Source organism: Rhinoderma darwinii, chromosome 2 (genome assembly GCF_050947455.1).
Source record: "Rhinoderma darwinii isolate aRhiDar2 chromosome 2, aRhiDar2.hap1, whole genome shotgun sequence".
Taxonomy (NCBI): Eukaryota; Metazoa; Chordata; class Amphibia; order Anura; family Rhinodermatidae; genus Rhinoderma; species Rhinoderma darwinii.
In genome coordinates, this window is record NC_134688.1 from 201604296 (window position 1) to 201627810 (window position 23515).

Consider the following 23515-nt stretch of genomic DNA (forward strand, 5'->3'; position numbering starts at 1 on the left):
GACCTCACCCCCTGTAACCCATACATTACCAGCCTAGCTACGCCACTGCCTGTAACTATGTCAATAACAAATTTGACATTTTTGGTGGGAAACACTCATTGGCCATTGAGCAGTAGCCCCCGATGCCATGGGTACTTGGGCACTACCGGATAGCCCCACAGATCAGTCTGCTACTATATCTACCTATATGTAACTATAGTATGGGAAACTCTGGTATAATACAACCAGACAATTGTGCATTCAGAGATGATTTATTTCTCTGTATGACTATTCATAAAGCTTGTCACTATGAAGACAATGGTGAACTTTTATAAAAACTGTCCTTGATTTGACACCATTTTGTCTATAAAAATGTTGTTTGTTTTATCGGTCATTCACCAAATGTATAAAAAGTCACATGACCGTCTGTATTTTAATTTCAGACACTATAAATGGAATGTAGTAATCCCCCAAAAAATTTCTTACATAGTCAAACATTTCCTTTAAAAAATCAGATGTATTAATAAACTGAAGAAAACATTAGATATGTAACACCAATTCAATAGAATACTTTGTACAATTTATTTGAAGGATGTTTTTTAAATTGGGGCATTTTCTCTATGTAGATAACTCCTCGCAAGCATAACTATTAAACAACACATTTCTATCCTAAAAACTCTTCATACGTGTATGACGTACAGCCTGCCACACTATTCTGACATGTAAAAACAGAATTATGATGAATTCTTAATGGTTTTTTACAATATACAATAAGTCAATGTCATGCGCATCCAAATATTTGGGCATATATCAGCATATGTTTGCTCATTATATGTTTGGATCAATCAGAAGAAATACGGGCCACCCAACATCCTGACACTTGGTTAATGGCCTTCATGTGACCAACCATAACCTGTGGCTTTTCCTTTTTTTAGTCAACACATTATAATCTTTCCCTCTCCCACTCTTACTCCTTATTCTTCGCCTCATTTTGCTTTCCTTTTTCTTATATTTACAGTAACTTCGGCTACTCAATATTGGTGTCTCTTAAATGTGGTTCTTAATAGTAATGATAGCGGCCCATCACACCTTTGGCAATCGCTAATGTATATCTTAACTTCTGTTACTTAATTTGTATGATTGTAAACCTCTGCTTTGGTAAACATGATTATATAACTCTGCTGTTTTTTTTTATTTTGATAAAAGTCTCTTTTTTTAAATATAGTAGTATACAGTTGCATCTCTTTATGCAATATAGAACACATTAGCCCACATATTTTATGCCAGTCAATGTGCAGAGGTTAATCAGCGAGACTTGTGCCAAATGTATTAAAAGGTGCATGCCTCTTAATAAACTTGCCATATTTTGAACTCTCTGCCAGGCAAAAAAAATAATAATCTGTCTATGCCTATCAGCAGATGTAGATTTTCGCCATAAATTTGTGCTATTTTACCTCATTCCAGTTAATACATTTGGCCTAATCGACATCTCCTGAGTGACCACAACCACGTTCAGTGCAGTATCGTGTCAGGGTCAAGAGCCACACACAATCACCATTTTACAACTAGATCCAGCATGAAGTAAGATAGCAGCACAGATCTCCCCTATACACAGTGGAATCTCCCAGCTTAGAAGAAGGAAAGTTGTCTTTCTTTCTTAATAGGCCAAAGCTTTTATCACTAAATTACCGAGGAATTTTTAAAATTTCTCTAATTATTTATATTTGAGTAAAGTTTTATATTTTGATCTTCTATTACTTAATGAAGTTTCCCAGAAAATAATAGGTTCACTTTAACTCCTTTCTGACTTTTGACGTACATGTATGACATAGTCGCCAGGAGGAGGAAATATGGAGTGGACTCAGGAGTTCAGCACGCTCACTATGCAGCGAATGTCAGCTGTATATTACAGCTGACACTCTGCTCTGATGGCCAGGATAGATGCTGCGGTCAATAGCAACAGCAGGATCTAAGCCATTAGACAGGGAGGGGCTCTTTTTGTCACCCCCCCTCTGTGACACGATTGTGGGTTGTCATGGCAGCTGGGGGCTTAATGAAGGCCCCAAAGTTTTCCATCCTACTACTCCTATAAGCCCTAAGCTTAATATTAGAATGCTAAAAAATAATACACTGCAATACAGAAGTATTGCAGTGTATTATCCAAGCGATTAAACAATCGCATGTTCAAGTGGGACAAGTGGGACTAAAAAAAAGTAAAAAGAAGTTTAATAAAAATATATACATATATTTTTTTTAAAAACTTATTTTATATGTAAAAATATTAAACAAAAACAAAACATTATTAGTATGGTCCGTATTGATCCAAGCTATTAAAATATAGTATCATTTATCTCACACGGTGAATGTCATAAAGAAAAATTGCTGTTTTTTTGGTCACTTCGCCTTTCAAAAAATGGAATAAAAAGTGATAAAAAATTGTATGTACCTCAAAATGGTACGAATAAAAAATACAGTTTGCCCCCACAAAAAAAACAGTCCATATACATCTCTATCAATGAAAAAACATAAAAGTTATGAGTCTCGATATGGTGACACAAAAAATATATTGTTTTAGAAAATTATTTTTATTTTATAAAAAGTAGTAAAACATAAAAAAACTATATCGGGTCAATATTCGCACTGACCGACAAATTGAAGTTAACATGTCATTTTCACTGTTGTAAAATCAAAACATTCCACCCCACAAAAATGTTTTAGATGATTTTTAGTACATTATATGGTGCATCAAATGGTGCCATTAGAAATACAACTCGTCCTGTAAAACATAAGCCCTCAAATAACAAAACATGTATACTGTTTCTTGCTTTATGTCATTGCTCTCATAACTGGGATACATGTAAATAAATGAATCTATTTATTTGTTAAACATAACAGAATTATGTCATAAATGAACTTTTATAATGTAATACAAATTCATCTTTAGCACTGTGCTACAAAACAAACGAAAACGAAACCTTCATTCATTCCTCCCTGATTGAACAACAGACAGGAAAAAAGAGAATAGTTTCCTAAGTAAATGTAATTTGTATTTAATCGGCATTTTTGAAGGTTAAAATATAAGGCGTTTGGCATAGTTGCACATAGTTGCACATAAGATGAAGGCCCCACGGAGCGGCACTGATGTGGACGCTTAGTGGCCGGCAGCCCCGCCGGCACCCTGTTCGGCGTAGCTGTCAAATTTCTGTTTACAGCTGTTTACCTGCAAATTTGTACGGCCATAAAGGGTGTATTCTTTAATGGCCGCACAATTTTACTAGCAACGAGCAATTTTACAGTCGCGCCTAATAGGCCAGAACTGCTGCTGGTCACATCGCGGCCATGTCAATGCCGCTCCATGTGGACTGAACCTAAAGAGTAAAAAAAGAGTAAAAATCTAAATTAAACATAGTCAACTCTCTCTGGCATTAGTGGGCCAACATAACGCAAGACATTGGCATAATTTGCGTGGGAGTCCATGTCAAGATTGTGTGTAATTGAAAGACTTATTTATACATTATGTATTTATTCACTTCATATTTCAATTCATTTATTAGATTAAGAGAATTTATGGTCCATTTTTATTGTAGTATTTTGTTCTATTTTGCTTTGAATTGGCAATGTCAATTACAGGTCACAGAAATTGTTACCATATTTTATCTCATGGAGAATACTTGATTAATATAAGCCTATAAAGTGGACAAACGTAGACCAGAATATTATAAGGGCACAGAAAAATTTGATTTGCCTAAAAAAAGAAAAGCTTTCCATGCTTAGCACATACAAGAGGAGTAAGCATGCAGAGCTAGGTATAAGGACATGTTCAAATGTGGCAGATTTGTGGTGCGGTTTACAGTACAACACAAGTAAATGAGTTTTTCAAAACCCTATACACATATAGTGGAAAAATTCTGCAATGAAAGAAGAGGATTCTGTTTATTTTCCAATCCGCACCATGCTCAGACTTGTGCGGAGAAGCTGCAGATTTTTACGAGGAATTCACCCTTTGCAATGGATAGGTTGAAGTCTGTGACAAATCCACTGCTTTATCCTTAACAAAATCTGAATGTGGAAATTATCTGCCACGTCTGAACGTTCCCTAAATGCTTACATAAAGTCTTAGTTCTGCCATGGTACAGCAATGGCATACTTCTCTGCTGTACCCTCCCGCACTGTCTAAATACCCCCTAAAACTGTAGCACAACTGTAACATTAAAACCACATGTTTATACATTCATTTTTGCCACAATTGGCAGTCATGGTTTGATTTTGAAGAAGCAGGTCTAGGAAATGTACTTACTATGGAAGTGAAAAGGATTTATAAAAATCTTCATCACATAACGTAATAATTAACTGCGTGTTTTTTAAGGCATGCTTCAGTTTTTACCGTGCGGTATGCCCTGTAGTTAACAAAGTTGTTGTTGTTTTTTTCCATTTAGGAAAACTCAGACCATGAAAATAGCACGTAACAAACGCATTTTCTTTTTTTTACATCTGGCATCTAATGTGTTTTTCTATAGCAACAATTCTAACTTTTTTGCTGTGTTAATTTTGAGCGAAAAACCACAGACATTTTTTTTGTATCTTGCCAGAGCACGTGAGTACAGCCTTAAAGGCAATGCTGCACTGTCCACTAGGCAAGTTGAGAATCTCACCTTAGACAGCGCTCTACCAGTACTGAGGGGGCAGCAATTTAGCCTTCATTCTTGCATACCTTTGTGTTTTAGGGAAAATTGCACAGCACGGTTTTAATGTTTTTTTTACTGCAATTTATATAAATCCTATTCATGAGGGTGGGACGAGTTGGAAATTTTCTCCAACTGGAACTTAAAATGTGTAAACATGGAGAGGGGGTCATTATTTGCCTCAAGCCATAGAGGCTAGATATACCCCTGTTAAATTGCATTAGCTGCCCATTTACAAACAAATATAATTGCTCACATTTACTAATGATGTGTAATAGTTAGGCGACGTAAACTCAGACCTAGCAGGCACAAAATGCACCAGATTTCAGGCTGCAGTTTTTTTGGGTCATGTATACTGTTACTTATTTATAACAACTATACATTTGTACTATTTATCCACTATTTTTTTTTATATAAATATATATATATATATATATATATATATATATATATATATATATATAAAAAAATATATATATTGTATTTGATCTCAGTCCGTCTTTCTTCTGGGAACTTGTATGCTGCTCATGAGTTCACATTGCTGAGGCACAGGCTTGTCCTAGGCGCTCAGACAAAGCACTTTGGTCCTCATGCACTTTTTAGATTTTACAAATGATATAAATTTAGAGCTACTATTCTATCATTCACACTAATGTATTCATACCACTGAACCCAGGTCCAGCGTCAGCACCCGGCAAACCCGGGTAAGTGCTTTACGCCGCCCACCTTCTTAAACGAACTGTAGCCGTCCATGGTGCATGGCGGCAGATTGCAGAGGAGCAGATCGGAGGCCCTGCTTCTCGCATCCATAACAACCTTGCGTTGTGGCGCAGATGACGTATTCATGTCACGCTGACGCGATTACGTCATCTGTGTGACTGCGCCGCATCTCTATGTTATTGTGGATGCGAGCGGCGCCAAGTCAAGTGCTAGTGAGAAGACAGTGACGGGAGTCGGGACCGTGTTAGGTGAGTTTGTTTTAATTATTTTTATTGGAGCAAAGGCACGAAACTGGCCGGGGACACAAACCTCTGATCTAAAACTTTCACATGCGGGCATAAACTGGGGCAGGGCAGAAACTGGGGGCTTGCTTGACTTTTACATGGGAGAACAACAACGGACTAACTTCTATATGGGGGCATGAATGTATATATGTATGTATGTATGTCCATGTATGATTGTAATGGATTTGCCTTACACAGCTTCTTTGTCGACGCCCATGGTTAATCAGCCTGCATCTGTGCCTAGGTCTGTTAGGCTGGGTTCACATGACCTATTTTCAGATGTAAACGAGGCGTAGTATGCCTCATTTTACGTCTGAAAATAGGGCTCCAATACGTCGGCAAACATCTGCCCATTCATTTGAATGGGTTTTCCGACGTACTGTGCAGACGACATGTAATTTACGTGTCGTCGTTTGACAGCTGTCAAACGACGACGCGTAAAATGACTGCCTCGGCAAAGAAGTGCAGGACACTTCTTTCTCAACATAATTTGAGCTGTTCTTCATTGAAGTCAATGAAGAGCAGCTCAAGATTACAAACGTCAAAGACGCCTCGCATATTACGAGGAGGAGCTTTTACGTCTGAAACGAGGCAGCTGTTTTCTCCTGAAAACAGTCTGACTTTTCAGACATAAAAGCCTCTCATCGTGTGCACATACCCTTAGAGTGACTCGATCTGCTACCACTCAGGCTGGGAGGCTGAGGAGTGGGAGAACCTATCACAGCCTGGCCAGACAGAGCTAGCTCCCGCCCTCTGTCTATTTATACCTTCATTTCCTGCTCTCCTTTGCCTGTGATTCTGTCTGGTTTCCTGGCTCTGCTGCTCCTGCTAATACTATTGACCTCTGCTTCATATTGATCACAGCTTTACTGACTACTCTCCTGCTCTGCGTTTGGTACCTCGTACACTCCTGGTTTGACTCGGCTCGCTCACTACTCTTGTTGCTCACGGTGTTGCCATGGGCAACTGCCCCATTTCCCTTAGCTTCTGTGTACCCTTGTCTGTTGGTCTGTTGTGCACTTATTGAGCGTAGGGACCGTCGCCCAGTTGTACGCCGTCGCCTAGGATGGGCCGTGCAAGTAGGCAGGGACTGAGTGGCGGGTAGATTAGGGCTCACCTGTCTGTCTCCCTACCCCGTCATTACAATGATACTGTCTGATGGGCCCTGTATCTAAGCCTACCACATAGCAGGCTTAGATGCAGGACCCCAGCAAACAGTAATCTTATACATTATAAGATTACTGTCTGCTGGGGCCCTGTATCTAAGCCTACCTTGTGGTAGGCTTAGATACATGGTCTAACAGACAGTATCACACATTGGCCCTGTATCTAAGCCTACCACATGTGTTACTCAGTTTTTATTGTGTGTTGTTTATTGTTGGACTTCATCAGATTCGAGGACTACTTCGATGATGGCTTTTTTTATTTTCAATAAAATGGTTAATGAGGGTTGTGTGTTTTTTTAATTTCAATAAAATATTTTTTCTCTGTCCTTGTATTTTTTTTAAACTTTCATTATTACCGCTTCAGTAATGGCCACTGGCTGATTGACAGCGTCCATTACTGAGGCAGGGCTTAGTGTTAGCAGGTGCAGAGGCTAATACTAACCCCCCATTATTACCCCCGTACCGCCCACCACCAGGGGTGCCGGGAAGAGCCGGGTACAATCCAGTACACGACCATCTGTAGCGACAGTTGGGCACTGGGGTGGCCGCTGGCTGGTGTTATTAGCCTGGGAAAGGCCAGAAACAGTGTCACTTCCCACCCTGGTAACGCCAGGCTGCTGCTGCTGTGTTGTGTCTGGCTGGTTATGAAAAATGGGGGGGACCCCACGTAACGTTTTTTTGTTTTTTTTATGGAAAAAAACGACCCACTATTTTTCATAACCAGCCAGATACAACACAGCAACGGCAGGAAGCATTACCAGGGTGGGAAGGGCCACTGTTTCTTGCCTTTCCCAGCCTAATAATAACAGCCTGCGGCCGCCCCAGTACCCGACCATTAGAGATGAGCGAACCGGGACAACCGAACCGGGACAACCGAACCTGGTTTCGGTCCGAACATCAGGAAAAGTTCAGTTTGCAGCGAATCCGAACTTCACCAGGTTCGGCCGAACCCGTTTTGACCGAACCCGGTCAAAAATATTATACAAATCAGCAGCCACTTGTCTCTATCAATCACTGATAGAGAAAAGAGGCTGCTGATTAAAAATAAAATAAAAAGAATTACATACGTACCCGGTCGTTGTCTTGGTGACGAGTCCCTCTTCTTCCTCCAGTCCGACCTTCTTTTCTGACGCGGCAGCCTGTGATTGGCTGCAGAGGCCTCTGCAGCCTGTGATTGGCTGCAGAGGTCTCTGCAGCCTGTGATTGGCTGCAGCGGTCACATCGGCTGTAACGTCACCCAGGAATGTCGGGCTGGATGTCGAGAGGGACGCGTCACCAAGGCAACGGCCAGGAGACCAGACTGGAGGAAGCAGAAAGTTCTCGGTAAGTATGAACGTCTTTTTTTTTTGACAGGTTACTCTATATTCTGATCGGAATTCACTGTCCAGGGTGCTGAAACAGTTACTGCCGATCAGTTAACTCTTTCAGCACCCTGGACAGTGACTATTTACTGACGTCGCCTAGCAACGATGCCGTAATGACGGGTGCACACACGTAGTCACCCGTCATTACGGGGCCTCATGCACACGACCGTAAAAACACCCGTTATTACGGGTCGTAATTACGACCCGAAATAGCGGGCCCATAGACTTCTGTTAGCCACGGGTACCTTCCCGTTTTCTCACGTTAAAAAGATAGAACATGTTCTATTTTTTTATTTTACGGGCCGTGCTCCTATACTTTATAACGGGAGCACGGCTCGGAAAAACGACCGGCTGCCCGTGGCCGGCCGTGCTCATCTCCTGAAATACTCTGTGCTGCCTTAAACTCTGTGGACAGGTCAGGATCCTGTTTCTTTTAAATGCTGCTGGGGAAGCCGCTCGATCCACTATATAAGGCTGCGCTACAGTGCAGCATTTAAAAGAAACAGGATCCTGACCTGTCCACAGAGTTTAAGGCAGCACAGAGTATTTCAGGAGATGAGCGTGCAGATTCAGTACTGCTGTGAACTCTGCTCTTACCATTACGTAGCTCTCAGTCTGTTACCTCTCCTCCACTCCTGTCCTCAATAACACCTTCACATGATTGGCAAGTCACCACGTAATGGTAAGAGCAGAGTTCACAGCAGCACAGAGTATTTCAGGAGATGAGCGTGCGGATCTTGTGCGGGGTGGTGACTTGCCAATCATGTGAAGGTGTTATTGAGGACAGGAGTGGAGGATAGGTAACAGACTGAGAGCTACGTAATGTTAAGAGCAGAGTTCACAGCAGCACAGAATCTGCATGCTCCTCTCCTGAAATACTCTGTGCTGCTGTGAACTCTGCTCTTACCATTACGTAGCTCTCAGTCTGTTACCTCTCCTCCACTCCTGTCCTCAATAACACCTTCACATGATTGGCAAGTCACCACCCCTCACAAAATCCGCACGGTCATCTCCTGAAATACTCTGTGCTGCTGTGAACTCTGTTCTTACCATTACGTGGTGACTTGCCAATCATGTGAAGGTGTTATTGAGGACAGGAGTGGAGGAGAGGTAACAGACTGAGAGCTAAGTAATGGTAAGAGCAGAGTTCACAGCAGCACTGAATCTGCACGCTCATCTCTTGAAATACTCTGTGCTGCCTTAAACTCTGTGGACAGGTCAGGATCCTGTTTCTTTTAAATGCTGCACTGTAGCACAGCCTTATATAGTGGATCGAGCGGGTACCCCAGCAGCATTTAAAAGAAACAGGATCTTGACCTGTCCACAGAGTTTAAGGAAGCGCAGCACAGAGTATTTCAGGAGAGGAGCGTGTGATTGGCTGCAGAGGCCGGTGCAGCCTGTGATTGGCTGCAGAGGCCGCTGCAGCCTGTAATTGGCTGCAGAGGCGGTCACGTGGGATGAAGCGTCATCCCTGGAGGACGGACAGGAGGAATGTAAGTATGAACGTATTTATTTTATTTTTTTATTACATTAAAATTGTATTTTCCGTGCGCCGAGCATGTACTGTCAAGGTTGCTGAAAGAGTTAGTGCAGCCCATTAACTCTTTCAGCACCCTGGACAGTACCATGCTCAGCGAACGGAAATTACAGGTTCGGTCAGAACTAGTTCGGTCCGAATCAAACTTTTTAGTGAAATTCGGCGAACTTGCCGATTCGAACTTTTCATAAGTTCGCTCATCTCTACCGACCATCACTACAGATGGTCGGGTGCTGGATCGTACTCTGCTCCTCCCGACACCCCTGGTGGTGGTGGGTACCGGGGTAATAATGGGGGTTAGCGATAGCCTCTGCACTGGCTAACACTTAGCCCCACCTTAATAATGGATGTTGTCAATCAGCCAGCGGCCATTAGTAAGGTGGTAGTAATAAAGTTTAAAAAAATACAAGGACATAGAAAAGATATTCTATTGAAATAAAAATAAAAAAACACACCATTTTATTGAGAATAAAAAAAGCCGTCATCGAAGTTGTCCTCGAATCCGAAGTACTCCAACATCCAAACCTGTAAAAAAACACAAACACACAAAAAAAATTTGTAACACATAACAAAGCAAAGCAATTACATTCATACACACACACACACACACACACGCACACACACACACACAATTTTTGGGGGGTGGACGTATGTTAGTACAAGGATACTTACTGCTGGGGAACTGTATCTAAGCATATCATATCAAATGTTTTCATATTCACTGTCTAGTTTGTGCCTTTATAACGCGGCCGCTCGAGTTGCACCGCAATGAGGCCCACAAAGGCTCCCCTAAACCTGGAGCCGATCCTGACTGGACCAAAAGAATTGTTTGTTACTATTATAGCTGCTTATGAAGTGTGTATACATTGTATACATTGTTGACCCATGTGTATTGCTGTCACCTTATTTTAGGTAATTTCTGCAGCGGGTACTGTAATATATTGCATGGACCTGTTTTTTGTGTCTTGTTTTAGATGTTTTTAACCCTTTTTAAGTATAAAATAAATGTTTTCTCATTATTTTTGGGTGTGATTCTCCCTATAATGTGTTTTCTGTTCTCTAAATTATATTTAGATTTTTGCACATTTTGTAGCACCCCTAGTTAAGCATCATATATTTAGTAGTGCCCGTACACTTCAGTTTCACAGCTGATGTCCTTGGCCCAGTGCAGGTGGCGCAATGCAGTTACATCATCGCACCACCTGCACCATCCTGCTGATGTCCTAAGAATGCTCCTAACCTCTCGTAGGGCCGCAGACTTAAAGCAGCCTATGGCTTACAAGAGTAAGTGCCGGGGCAGGGAGTACTGAGGATGCAGATACAGTTGAAAGTGATACTCGCACAGGGCACCGGGACAAGCGGCCCACTGCAAACACCGGCCTATATGGCATTTGCCAGGATTGCCAGATGGGCATCCTGGCCCTGGACCCCTATGTGTATGCCACTGGGTACATGTTCCTCAGATTAAGAACATTGAGGAAATCCACACAAATAAAGGAACAACATATGGACTATATACTTATATTGCCTTGGCTACATGCAAACCCATTGCCCCAGTGTTAGTTAAATTCTTGAATATTTTCACGTTTAGCCATTTTCTCTACATTTCCAGCTGTGTCAAAATACTGCATGAACCTATTTATCTTTTTTTCATTCAGACGGAGACTGGCACAGAGTCATCACAGTGGAGAAACAGAATGACATTGGACATGGTTTCAGAAAAAGAATGAAGAATAGAAGATAAAGCTATTGGAGGTAAAGCTATTTTATTTTTTATCTTCAGCCTTGAGTAAACCATCCAAGTGGCTATTAATCTGCCTTCCCTTAGAGGTCAGGGAGTATACCAGTCATTATGCTGGTTTAAGATAAGCTTGATTCATTTTTGAATAACAAGTGCTTCATTTAGTACATTTCTGTAGCATTGACTTACGTTATACAAAACATGGTGTCTGAATTACCTTGTCTGACAAACATAATCTTTTTATAACATAGATTCCTATGTGATTTGATGAAAATCAGCTTTCCCTTTATTATAATTAAGAGCAGAGTATATATAATTTACCAGAAATATTTTCCTCAATCAGTGCTGTCTAAACATATCCATTAGTCCAATTCTGATGTATTCAACAAAGTATAGTAAATGCAGCCTTTATTGTCCCATCGCACTAAATATCTAGGTATAGCCATTTAAGTGTATTATTTTTTTTAGTTGAAGTGGATGAAAGTGGAGACATTTTAAGTAATATGCAGAAATCAGGAAAATAGCCTGAAAAAGCTGTCCAATTTAATGAAAATACATTTCATGTTGTATAAAATTTGCTTAAACTTTAATATAGCTTGGAGGAATAAAACTAAAAATCGTTAATAAAAATGTAATATACAGTGAAAGTTTCTATCTGATACCCACAGCTATACGTTAGTAAAACTGAAGAAAATAAATTGGGAAAAAGTCTTGGTAAAAATATGAAAAACGATGAGAGAGATATTGACAAAGGCATCAGCAAAAGACAATGGGCTTCAGACGTAATAAAAAGTGTCAGTGTATTATTGCCGGGGTTGAGAATTTAAGATGTAATCTTTTTGGTTGCTACGGGCGGCACTGAAACTTTTTATTAGAACAAGTTTTGTGCATGAGGGTCAATTTGTATATTATTATTTGGTAGATAACTTCCAGTAACTTGAGCATAGTTGGCATGTACTGTACATTCCATACATAGAGATCTAGCATTTGCAAATCTCCTGACACCATTAACCTTGGACACATATGTATCTGAAGTTTTTTTTTTTACTTGTGTATGTAGCACAAAAATAATATTCATATGTGCTTGTTGGATATTTCATCCCAAAATCACAGGCATTAAGAGTTGGTCCTTTGCTTCTATAATTCACTCTTGAAAGGAATTCTATTAGATTTGGTTTGAGTGATTTGCATCTTTTCATACCAAGAACATTAGTAAAGATGGGTCCTGATGTTGATGTTGGGCAATACAACCGAGTCAGCAGAAGGTGTTTGAGTCCATCTCAAAGTACTGTAGTTTTATGGAGTTGAGGTCACGGTTCTGTGCAGGCAAGCCAAGTTCTTTCACATAAAACTATATTTATTTATTGACCACTATACGTGCATGTGCAATGCAATAATTTGACTTTTTAACCCGTTAATAGCGGAGGTAATTTAAACCTTAATGGCCAAGCAATTTTTTACGTTTTTCCATCGTCGTATTCAAAGAGATATAACTTTTTTATTATTTTGTCATAGCTCTATAAGGAGTTGTTTTTTTTGGGACAAGTTGTATTTCTTAATAGCATCATTTTGGGGTACTTATAATTTATTGATTAACTATTATAAAAAACAAATTGTGGGGTAAAAGGAAAAAAAAACTGAAATTTCGCCACACTTTTTGTGTCTTAAATTTACACAGTTTACTGTGTGGAATGAATAACATAATAACTTTATTCAGCGGGTCGTTATGATTGTGGCAATACCAAATTGATATAGTTTTTTTTTATGTTTTACTACTTTTACATTGTAGAAACACTTTTTTCTCTAAATTATTTGTTTTTATGTCTCCATATTTTAAGAGCCTTAATTTTTTTATTTTTCTGCTGTATAAGGGCTTTTTTTCTGCGGGACGTCTTGTAGTTTTTATTGGTATTATTTTGGAGTACAATAGACTTTTTGATCACTTTTTATCAAATTTTTTTGAAGGCAGTCTCCCTGTTCACTGTGCTGTTAAATAATACAATCATTTTATAGTTGGTGATCGTTGCGGATGTGGTGATACCAAATATGTGTAACTCTTTACTTTTTTTCATAATAAAGTATTTTGTAAGGGGAAAAAGTGGGTTTTTAATTTTTTCTTTACTTGGGACTTTTATTTATTTATTACAAACGTTATTAATCTTTTTTTTAATTTTTTTTAGTCCCACTAGGGGACTTTATGGTGCGATCTTTTGATCGCTTTTATAATACACTGCAATTCTTCTATATTGCAGTGTATTATGCCTGTCAGTGTAAAACTGCCAGGCATCTGTTAGGCTATGCCTCTGGCATGGCCTAACAGGCATTTACTAAATGCAGACCTTGTGGCCTTTGTATGGCCCCCATGCTGCCATAAAAACCATTCCCTCCTTGCGTTTACATCGTGGGGTGCCGGTGGGGTGAGAGAGAGAGACCACTCCCTCTAAAACCACTCAGATGCGGTGGTAGCTATTGACAGCTGAATCTGAGGGGTTAAACATGATCGGAGACCACTCCAATCAATGCCCTGAAGCCCGAGGGTCTTAGCAACAGCCTGGGATTCAGGAGCACCCCGTCTGATAATGGAAAACGTCTTCTGAAGTCCTTCAATGAAAAGGTGGCACTTCAGAAGAACTACCCTGAACGGTCTATGTAGAAACACTATACGCCGGGCATTCAGTGATCAAAGTAATATGAATGGTCTAGAAAAAACGGGAGCCTTTGACCGAATAAAGGCCATTCATACATAAATACTCAACTTGAAAACACAGCTCATTAGAAAAGACAACTAGAGTATGGTTGGAGGAGTTAAAAGGCTAAGTGGATGGCAAGAAGAAGAATGGATAGATCCAATCACAAAACCATAAACAGACTATTGATAAGCCTGAAGACCCAAGACATGATGCTGTAAAAGCACTATTCATTTCACAGCAGTCAAGTTGACAATTTCAATAATGATACTAATTAGAATAATAACTTATTCATCCATATTACTAACCTCTACCTAAACTTTCTCTTTTGACTACACTGGTCACTTCTTACTTAGTTAAAATATGCACATGCTTTCATCTTTAGTGCTTATATTGCAAATCTGTTTTCTCCCATAATAATAGACAAAATTCATGCAAAAATAAATAGATAAATATATATATTGCAACAAGTCTACCTTCATATACCATACTGCACATGATGGTAATATTGGACACGGTTTAAAACAAAGACATAACAGCAAAGAAATCTGGCTAGATATGCTCTTTAATTCTTTATTTAGAACTTGCACTAACAAATGTAGTAACATTTGTCTGTGTTTTAAAAATAATCTGGTATGCGGCTTGTGTTCTGGTCTTTGTTTGATACAAGGTAGCTGAATGTTTTTTGTCATTTTGCCAGAGACAACATCTGTGCTGGCTCTTTCTGGATTTGAAGATTGTTTGATCACTCATGTCGTAACAATATTGTTTCCTAGGAACTGTTCCAATGAATATGGTCAAGGTGGTTGGCTTTTAAACCAATAATTAGATGAAACAAGTTCTGACATTGGGAACACAGTCAAAACTAGCAAATCTTCTATTCTGGCTACGAGAGTGAACATATAATAGAATTGTCAGATTTCTCTTTTATCCTCATCTCGAGTGGCCTTTCTTAATTACTGTTGAAGAAACTTGCTAAATTGTTTGCTCTCCTCATATGCAAAAATTCAAAAAGGAAGACCGGCTTTCATGTATATCACTTCTAAAACATCAATAACTTGCATTTCCAAAACAAAACCTAAAACGTTCCTCAGACAGACATGAGCATGCCTTAATTTTTTTTACATTTCATTGATCTATAAATGTCCAAATATTTTTTCTTTGACCTAATAAGTTACAGTAACAGTCTGTAATGACAGGGTAGGGAGACAGACAGGTGAGCCCTAATCTACCCGCCACTCAGTCCCTGCCTACCTGCAACGACCCATCCTAAGCGACGGGGTACAACTGGGCGACGGTCCCTACGCTCAGTAAGTGCAAGACAGACAAACAGACAAGGGTACACAGAAGCTAGGGAAACGGGGCAGCTGCCCACGGAGACACCGTGAGCAACAAGAGTAGTGAACGAGCCGAGTCAAACCAGGAGAGAACGAGGTACAAAACGCTGAGCAGGAGAGTGGTCAGAAAGCCAAGGTCAATAACAAGCAGAGGATGAGTAGTACAAGCAGCAGCAGCAAGCCCGGAAACAAGCATAGAAGAATCACAGGCAAAGGAGGAACAGGAAAGGCAGGTATAAATAGACAGTGGACGGGAGCTAGCTCCGTCTGGCCAGGCTGTGATAGGCTCTCCCACTCCTAAGCCTGCCATGCTGAGTGGTGGAAGATGGAGTCAGTCTCACAGACATAGGAGCAGGTGCAGACTGATTGCCCACGGGTGTTGACACAGAAGCTGTATCTGGCAAATCCTTTACACAGTCTTTTACAGTGCTGAATGCTGGACATTTTTTTTTTTAAATGTTGATTTTTATTGAAGAAATATTTTTCTTTTTTCAAACATTCGTAAATCAAAATCAGTGTTTTCGCATTAACGTAGTATTCAATGGGTATACAACAAATGTTAGCATTGCATTATACAACATATGCTAGTATAATTTGTTTACAGGTACACTGAAATATGACATCAATCAATTTAACAGAAGTAACAATAATAACTAATAGTGTAAACTACGATTTATAATATACATATAGCGGCAATGTTAGTATTGTGTCTTGAGGTACATAGGTGAAGGGTCATAGTCAGGGTTCCTTACCCAATGCAGAGTGCAAAGTCACATTTGTTGGTACAACGGACAGCAATATTAATATTATGGTATCGGGTATAGCATTGGTGTCTACTGTGTCTGCACCCTTATCCTGGACTGCAAATCAAGAGCATAAATGAGCTCCTGTTGGAAGTATTGATTTACCAAGGCTTCTACCTCAGAAACATTGGGGGTTGAGAGATAACTTCTAGTTTCTAGCAATAACCTTGCGTGCGGAAATAAAGACATGACCACAAACCCATCTAATGCTCGGGGGGATATCAGAGAGGCCTATTCAGAGTATCACCATGCAGGGCGAGGGAGGCATTAGGGTACTTGCAAGCTTTGTTAATAACTTGACAACTTACACCCAGAAAGGGGAGATGCGAGGACCAAACCACAACATATGCACCGTTGAGCAGTTTTCTCTGCATCCCAGCCAGCCCTTGGGTGAATAATTAGGAATGATGCGAGCAATGCAGTGGGAGCCCTTAAAAGCCCAATATAGCACATCCTCGCAGAGTTCCTTGGAAAACGTGCCATTCAGTTCCTGTTCCCATTGAGGGCTTGTCCACACATAACGGAAGTGTTGCAGAAAAATTCTGCAGCATTTCTGCTAAAACTAGCAGACATACCGCTGTGGAAAAACCACACCATTTCCTGCGTTTTTTACTGCAGAAAATGGTGCAGATTTTGTTGTGTTTTTTTCAAGTCAGTGATATCTCCTCTGAAAAATCGCAGCAATTCAGTCCACATTCCAAAGCAGGAATTGACATGCTGCGGAACGAAAAAAGGCACCCACTTTGCTGCTACTGTATTCTGCTGTGTGTTTTCCATCCGCAATTCCATATGGAAAATACGCAGTAATTCCGTTACGAGTTGATAAGCCCTTAAGCATAAAGTTTGGTTTAACGCAGGAACTTAGATCAAAAAGTGATAAAGTCAACTTACAGACAAAAACTAAACTCTCAGCTTTGCCTGGAGAAGGGGGCAGTCAGTGTATGGATTGACATGTCCAGCAGACATGCAACTTGCATACTAAAACACCCACTGGGTCAGTATTTTGTGGGGAGCAGGGGTGCAGGAGTTTTGGTTATGACACACATTTTGGATAGCTCTGCTTAGTAACACTGGAAACAGTAACGCAACTGCAAAGACCAGGGTTGTGAAGTAAAATTACATTGGAATCTTAAAAGGCTTCTCTGCTTTGCCAAGCGCTACTTGTGAGAAGGGTTCCTTGACAATATGCTAATCACATAGTGTCCCCCTGCTGGGAGCCCCAGCGTTGGACTATAATTTGCGGGGAAACCTGGCAGTAGGTGTTAAATTTCCCTTCAGCGCCACCACTGGGGAAATTTAGCATTACACAGTGTCTATTTATATCAATAGGTTGTCTGTGTAAGGCAGGATAGGGCAGGTGTCAAAGAGTGAGAGAGACTCTTTGTTACCGCTCTCCACTCTGATCATAAGATGAGGACACTAAACAGAGGACCCCCTCTATTAACTCAGAATCACCTAATAGGTTATACGACAATGGGTTTACTAAACTAGAAATTTTAAAGGGGGTTTTCCATTTTTGGCAGAAAACTATCTTTAATTATACTGTGCTGCATAAAGATTTCCACTTTAAAAAGCATATTAGTTTTCCGTACACAGCTAGAGCCCAGTATGTTTATGGGTTCATTGGATTAGCTACTCAAAAGCCAAATGAAAGAGATCCAGACCACCAGTTGACCTCCAGGTTCTTATTAGCAATAAAGCAACTTATTAATGGAAAACAAACAAATTGCTAACATTCTTGCTTTATAAAATTGGACACATTTTAGTTTGCTGCATTTTTTTTCTCTTTAAGAAATGATTTAGTGTTGCTTACATGGAACATTATTTAAAAATGGTGTCAGTGGCAATGCAAGGGTTACCATACATGCAGAAACGAGTAACTGTACTAAGTACTGTCCATTACTTTAAATATATCTCCCGGGAATGCTTTTAACAGTCTAATACACATAACAGCAATAAAAGAAAAATATGTATCATCTTCTCCCAGTGATGAAACCCTAGCCCAAAATGATATACTCTTGAAATCACTTCTGTGATGAGCCTGCATTCTTGTCTGCTGCCTTATGATGAGTAAAACTCTGACACTGCTTATTGATTAAGCTTTCACAAGAGTGCCCTAATATCTGTCCTTTGTGGAAGCTTTTATGATATCAGGAAATGAGATTGTATGTACTGAATACAAAGACCATAGTGCAATCTTTAAAGTGACAGAGAAATGACAAAGCAAACCAATGTTAAAGTGAATAATGATGATGTCACCAGGAGCTGGAGTTTCTCTGTTTTAAGGATTGCTGTAGGACAACCAGAAGAGAGAGGCCATTAATGAAGAAATGTGTGATGAAGAATAGGCTGAAAATCTGATACTGGGATCTAAAAGAGATATTGTATGTTTTATACTTGTCTGGTAATTTGAATAGGCTCAGGAATATGACCAGTGGGAGCAATAATTTTAGCTAAGCAATTTTCTATGGCACCATACTATGAAATAATTACAAGTATGGTTTAATATTTTCATAAAGAAGCCAAACATTTATCAACAGAATAAAACTTTTCCATAGACTTGATATGATTAAAAAAGAAGAAAAGAAAAAAAAGAAAAAGAAAATAGTAATGTGCAAGAAATACACAACTTTTGTTGTTTCCCTTGTCATATTTTTAGGTAGACATTGAGAAAACTGTAGTTTGCATGTATCAACTAAACTAAAGCTCTCTCAGTCTAAAAGTTCATTACAAATGAGATGTCTAATCTAATTGTGTGACAGATACCTAATGTTCCCTAAATGTGCGGCACTGTCCAAAAATGTTTGACGCATATAGAATAGGGCCAATTATTAAAAATCAAACAAAAAAAAACCAAAAAAACCATAGGGATAACTTTAAATACCCTGTAGTTTATTTGAGGTCAATATATTAGTTTTGGATTAGGCTTGATTTTTCAACTCCAAAAACGTACATAAGTTGTCTTACAATATATATATATTCCAAGACAGTATATATATATACATATATATATATAGTTAAACAAATATATCCAGCAGCACCAGTATACGGTGGGTGCAACCCCTCAGGAACAGACCACGTTCTAATTCCAATAATATCCAAAAAAGAGGCAGCACTCCGCAGAAAATATGATAAAGGGTGTATTTATTGCCCCCTGTGCGTGCACGCACAGGGGGCAATAAATACACCCTTTATCATATTTTCTGCGGAGTGCTGCCTCTTTTTTGGATATTATCATATATATATATATATATATATATATATATATACACACACACATATACATCATGTATGTATATATATATATATATATATATATATCATGGGTATATATATGTAGTATACATATATATATATATATATATTTACACACGTATATCATGGGTAAGTAGGGATCTCTGTGGTGCGCCCCTTTAACAGGGAGCATATATATTTATTCAGGGGATGGGTTAATTTGTGATAATAGACCAAGGCAAAAAGGGCTATGATGTAGAAGAAGGGTGAAAGGACCCAGCGGAAAACAGAATTTTCAAAAATGCCTAAAATGAAACTTTGAAGAGGAGCTGTCAGCTCTCCTGACATGTTTGCTTTAGTCAATATTTGTATTCTTCATGAAAAACAATGTTGGAACATCTTTTCTTAGTTCTCTGCATTGTGCCACTCCTCTATTAGTCTTTTTGGAAATCTATGCATACATTGACAACTGGGTGTTACCATTTCAGTTGTTAGTGGGGTGTGTTCATACAAACTCTGACATAGTCTAAGGGCACGGCAAGACGTGGCGGAATTGCTGTGGAGTTCTCCAGCGGACGTTTTTTACATTTGTTTCAATACATTTTTAGGCAAATTAGTTCAGACGTTGCGGAAAACTCCGCTGTGGACCATAGGCTGCGGTGCGGAATTTTCCCTCTGCAGCATGCACTGTCTGTTGTGGAGAAGCTGCAGAATTTCACTGCGGATTTCAGCCTTTGCAATGCAAAAACTGAAATCTGTGGCAAGTCCGCTGTCTTTTCTGCAACGTCTGAGTTACCTGTCAAATATGCAAATGTTGGTGCAGATTCGTTGCGTAATTGCCCCAAATCTGCACCACCATTTGCAGCGGAAAAACCCTGCCACGTCTGTCCGTGCCCTAATGGGTATCTATCTGGGGACATACCCTGTTGACAAGGGGAATGGTAACTCCCAGTTGTCAATTTATTTATACACTTTAAGGAGGAATAATAAAGGAATAACACAATGCAGAGCTCTAAGAAAATACACTTCAAAAGTATTATTATATGGAAAATACAAGTATTTTGGCAGGTCCTCTTTAACCTACTCACCCTTTATCAATGTTGAAATATTATGATGCCTACTAATGTGACTACTACCTCTAATAAATAGTAATACTTCTTATTTAAAAGTATGTTCAATTGAGCTGAGATTATCTGGGCAGTATAAATATTATACACATTCATGGTCTTCAATATGCAAATGACACATTTAAAAATCTAGTGGAATTATTATGGCATTGTCTATGGAGAGTGGTCTCAGACTTGCGTATTCAGTGTACCAGCTTTGCTTTAATTCAGCTTGATTCCCATCTTACTTCTTAAATCCATTTCTCATTCTTATTAATAAGAGTTGTATAATGCTTTTTAGAAATCTTTTTAACAATGAATCTTAGAGAGATTAGATGACCAATCATTTGTCTTTTCTCAACACCTTTAGCTTACAAACAGAACGACATCTAAACAACAATCTTTCTTTTTAGAAAATAGCAAAAGAGAGCAACACTTATTTTCTCCTAGTAGATAATTAAAATTGTATTATTCATAGTAGCATGTCATTGATTCCTTTGCTGATCCTTAAAACATCTGGCCTACTGTTTAAAATGCAGGCAGTGCAGTAATGTCAACCCCTGCTGATAATCAGAGGACCTTCAATTAAGCCCCAGCACAGCAACCAATGGTAAACAAGAGGAATCACTGCTCCAGACTGTTGGAGATTTTCTTTTCAATAGCAATTAAAATAAGTTCTCTGGCCTTGGGTTTAATGAATTTTCATTAAAAATGTAAGTCCCAAATGATCACAGAGATATCTAACCTGAGAGGTAGACCGATTATCACTGGTGCGATACGCTTGCACATGCAGCATAACTACACAATCTCTTCCAGGTATTGTTCCAAATAAAATTAGAAAAAATCAACCAACATTGTATTTCCTTTTAAGAATATTATTTTTTTACAAATGTAATCAAGAAAAAATGTTTGTAACGGTAAATTGTAATATAAGAATACAAGATTAAAAGCAAAAAAAAATTTGACTGTTGATAGATTTACACATGTATTGTATATACTACGAAGATTAATAGATACATGGGAAATGTTGCCTTAGGCTTTGTTCACATCTACGTCGGAGGCTATGTTTGGAGTCTCCGTGCAGATTTCATCAGAAATAATGGCAAAAATATCGTATATATGTATTTAGTGCTATTTTTTCTGTTAAGTCAACGGATACCACAATGGAACCCTACAGACGCCATTTTAAGTCAAGGGGCACGAGTGAGATCCATAATATTCAGTTATAAACAAAGAAACCATGCCACAATTATGCAGCATGTATAACATTGTATGCAATGTTTGTAAGACATGTTGTTGTATAGTCCCCCCCAGTGGCGTAGCTATAGGGGTCGCAGTGGTCGCAATTGCGACCGGGCCCAGAAGCCAGCGGGGCCCACAGCCCCCCGCACCACATAAATGAAAAGTTACTATAGTAACTGGGGCCTATGTAATAAACGACACGGGCCCCTGTTTTTATAGTAACTGAAAGTACTTACCCTCCTCTTCCTGGAGCGCATCAGAGGTTCTGACGTTATAGCTCTATGCGCAGCGCATAACGTCACGATGCTATGCGTTGCACACAGCATCCCGACACTTGATGGAGTGAGGACCTGCGGCCGAAGAGGACGTAAGTTTAATTTAAGTGTCTTACTGATGGGTTGGGGTCAGACACCCGGGACCCCCGCCAATCAGCTGTTTTGAAGGGGTTGCAGCCGCTCGTACGAGCACTACTTCCCCTTCATTCCGGTCACTTTCTCACACTGAATCGCCGACACGGACGTGTCAGCGATTCACAGTGTGAGCAAGTGAGGGAAATGAAGGGGAAGCAGCACTCGTACGAGCGGCTGCAACCCCTTCAAAACAGCTGATTGGCGGGGGTCCCGGGTGTCTGACCCCAACCCATCAGCTATTGATGGCCTATACTGAAGATAGGCCATCAATGTTTAGGGACTGGACAATCTTTAAAGCCTACCATGTGTTAGGCTTAGATACAGGGCCCCAGCTTATACTGCATAAGAATACTGTCTGCTGCACCCTGTATCTAAGCCGACATTAGGCTTAGCTACAGGGTCCAACAAACAGTATCACACATGCACATGGGCCCTGTTCACATCAGCGCTGCCTTTTCGTTGAGGGGTTCTGTCTGGTTAACCCCTCAACGTAAAGGCAAACGAAAACCTTAGCTTCCGTTTGCATCACCATTGATCTCAATGGTGATGAACACTTTGCTAATGGTTTCCGTTTGTCACCATTGTGAACGGGTTCCGCTGTTGGCGGAATCAATAGCGCAGTCGACAATGCAAAACAATGGAACCCTGCCACAACGATGACAAACAGAAATCTTTAGCAACGTTTCCATCACCATTGAGCTCAATGGTGAGGGAAACTGAAGCTTAGGTTTCAGTTTGCCTTTCTGTTGAGGGGTTAACCCGACGGAACCCATCAACGGAAAGGCAGCGGTGATGTGTACAGGCCCTTACTAATGATTTTTTTTGTGTTTTTTTACAGGTTCGGTCGTTGGACTATGTCAGATTCGAGGACTACTTCGATGACGGCTTTTTATTCTCAATAAAATGGTTAATGAGGGTTGTGTGGGGGTATTTTATTTCAATAAATCTATTTTTTCTATGTCTTTGTATATTTTTTTTTACTTTATCGCTGCCAACTTACTAATGGCCATTGACAGATTGACAGCGTCCATTACTAAGGTGGGGCTTAGTGTTAGCCGGTGAAAAGGCTAACACTAACCCCCATTATTTCCCCGGTACCCACCGCCACCAGGGGTGCCAGGAAGAGCCAGGTACGATCCAGTACCCGACCATCTGTAGTGATGGTCGGGCACTGGGGTGACCGCAGGCTGGTATTATTAGGCTGGGAAAGGCAAAAAACTGTG

At 39.8% G+C, this 23515-nt stretch overlaps 1 protein-coding gene across 7 annotated transcripts in view; it reads right to left on the reverse strand.

The window, feature by feature from the left end:
* DMD (dystrophin) overlaps positions 1–23515 on the reverse strand; it is a 2416993-nt gene that overhangs the window by 1000325 nt on the left and 1393153 nt on the right. The gene's annotated exons all lie outside the window — the stretch shown is intronic.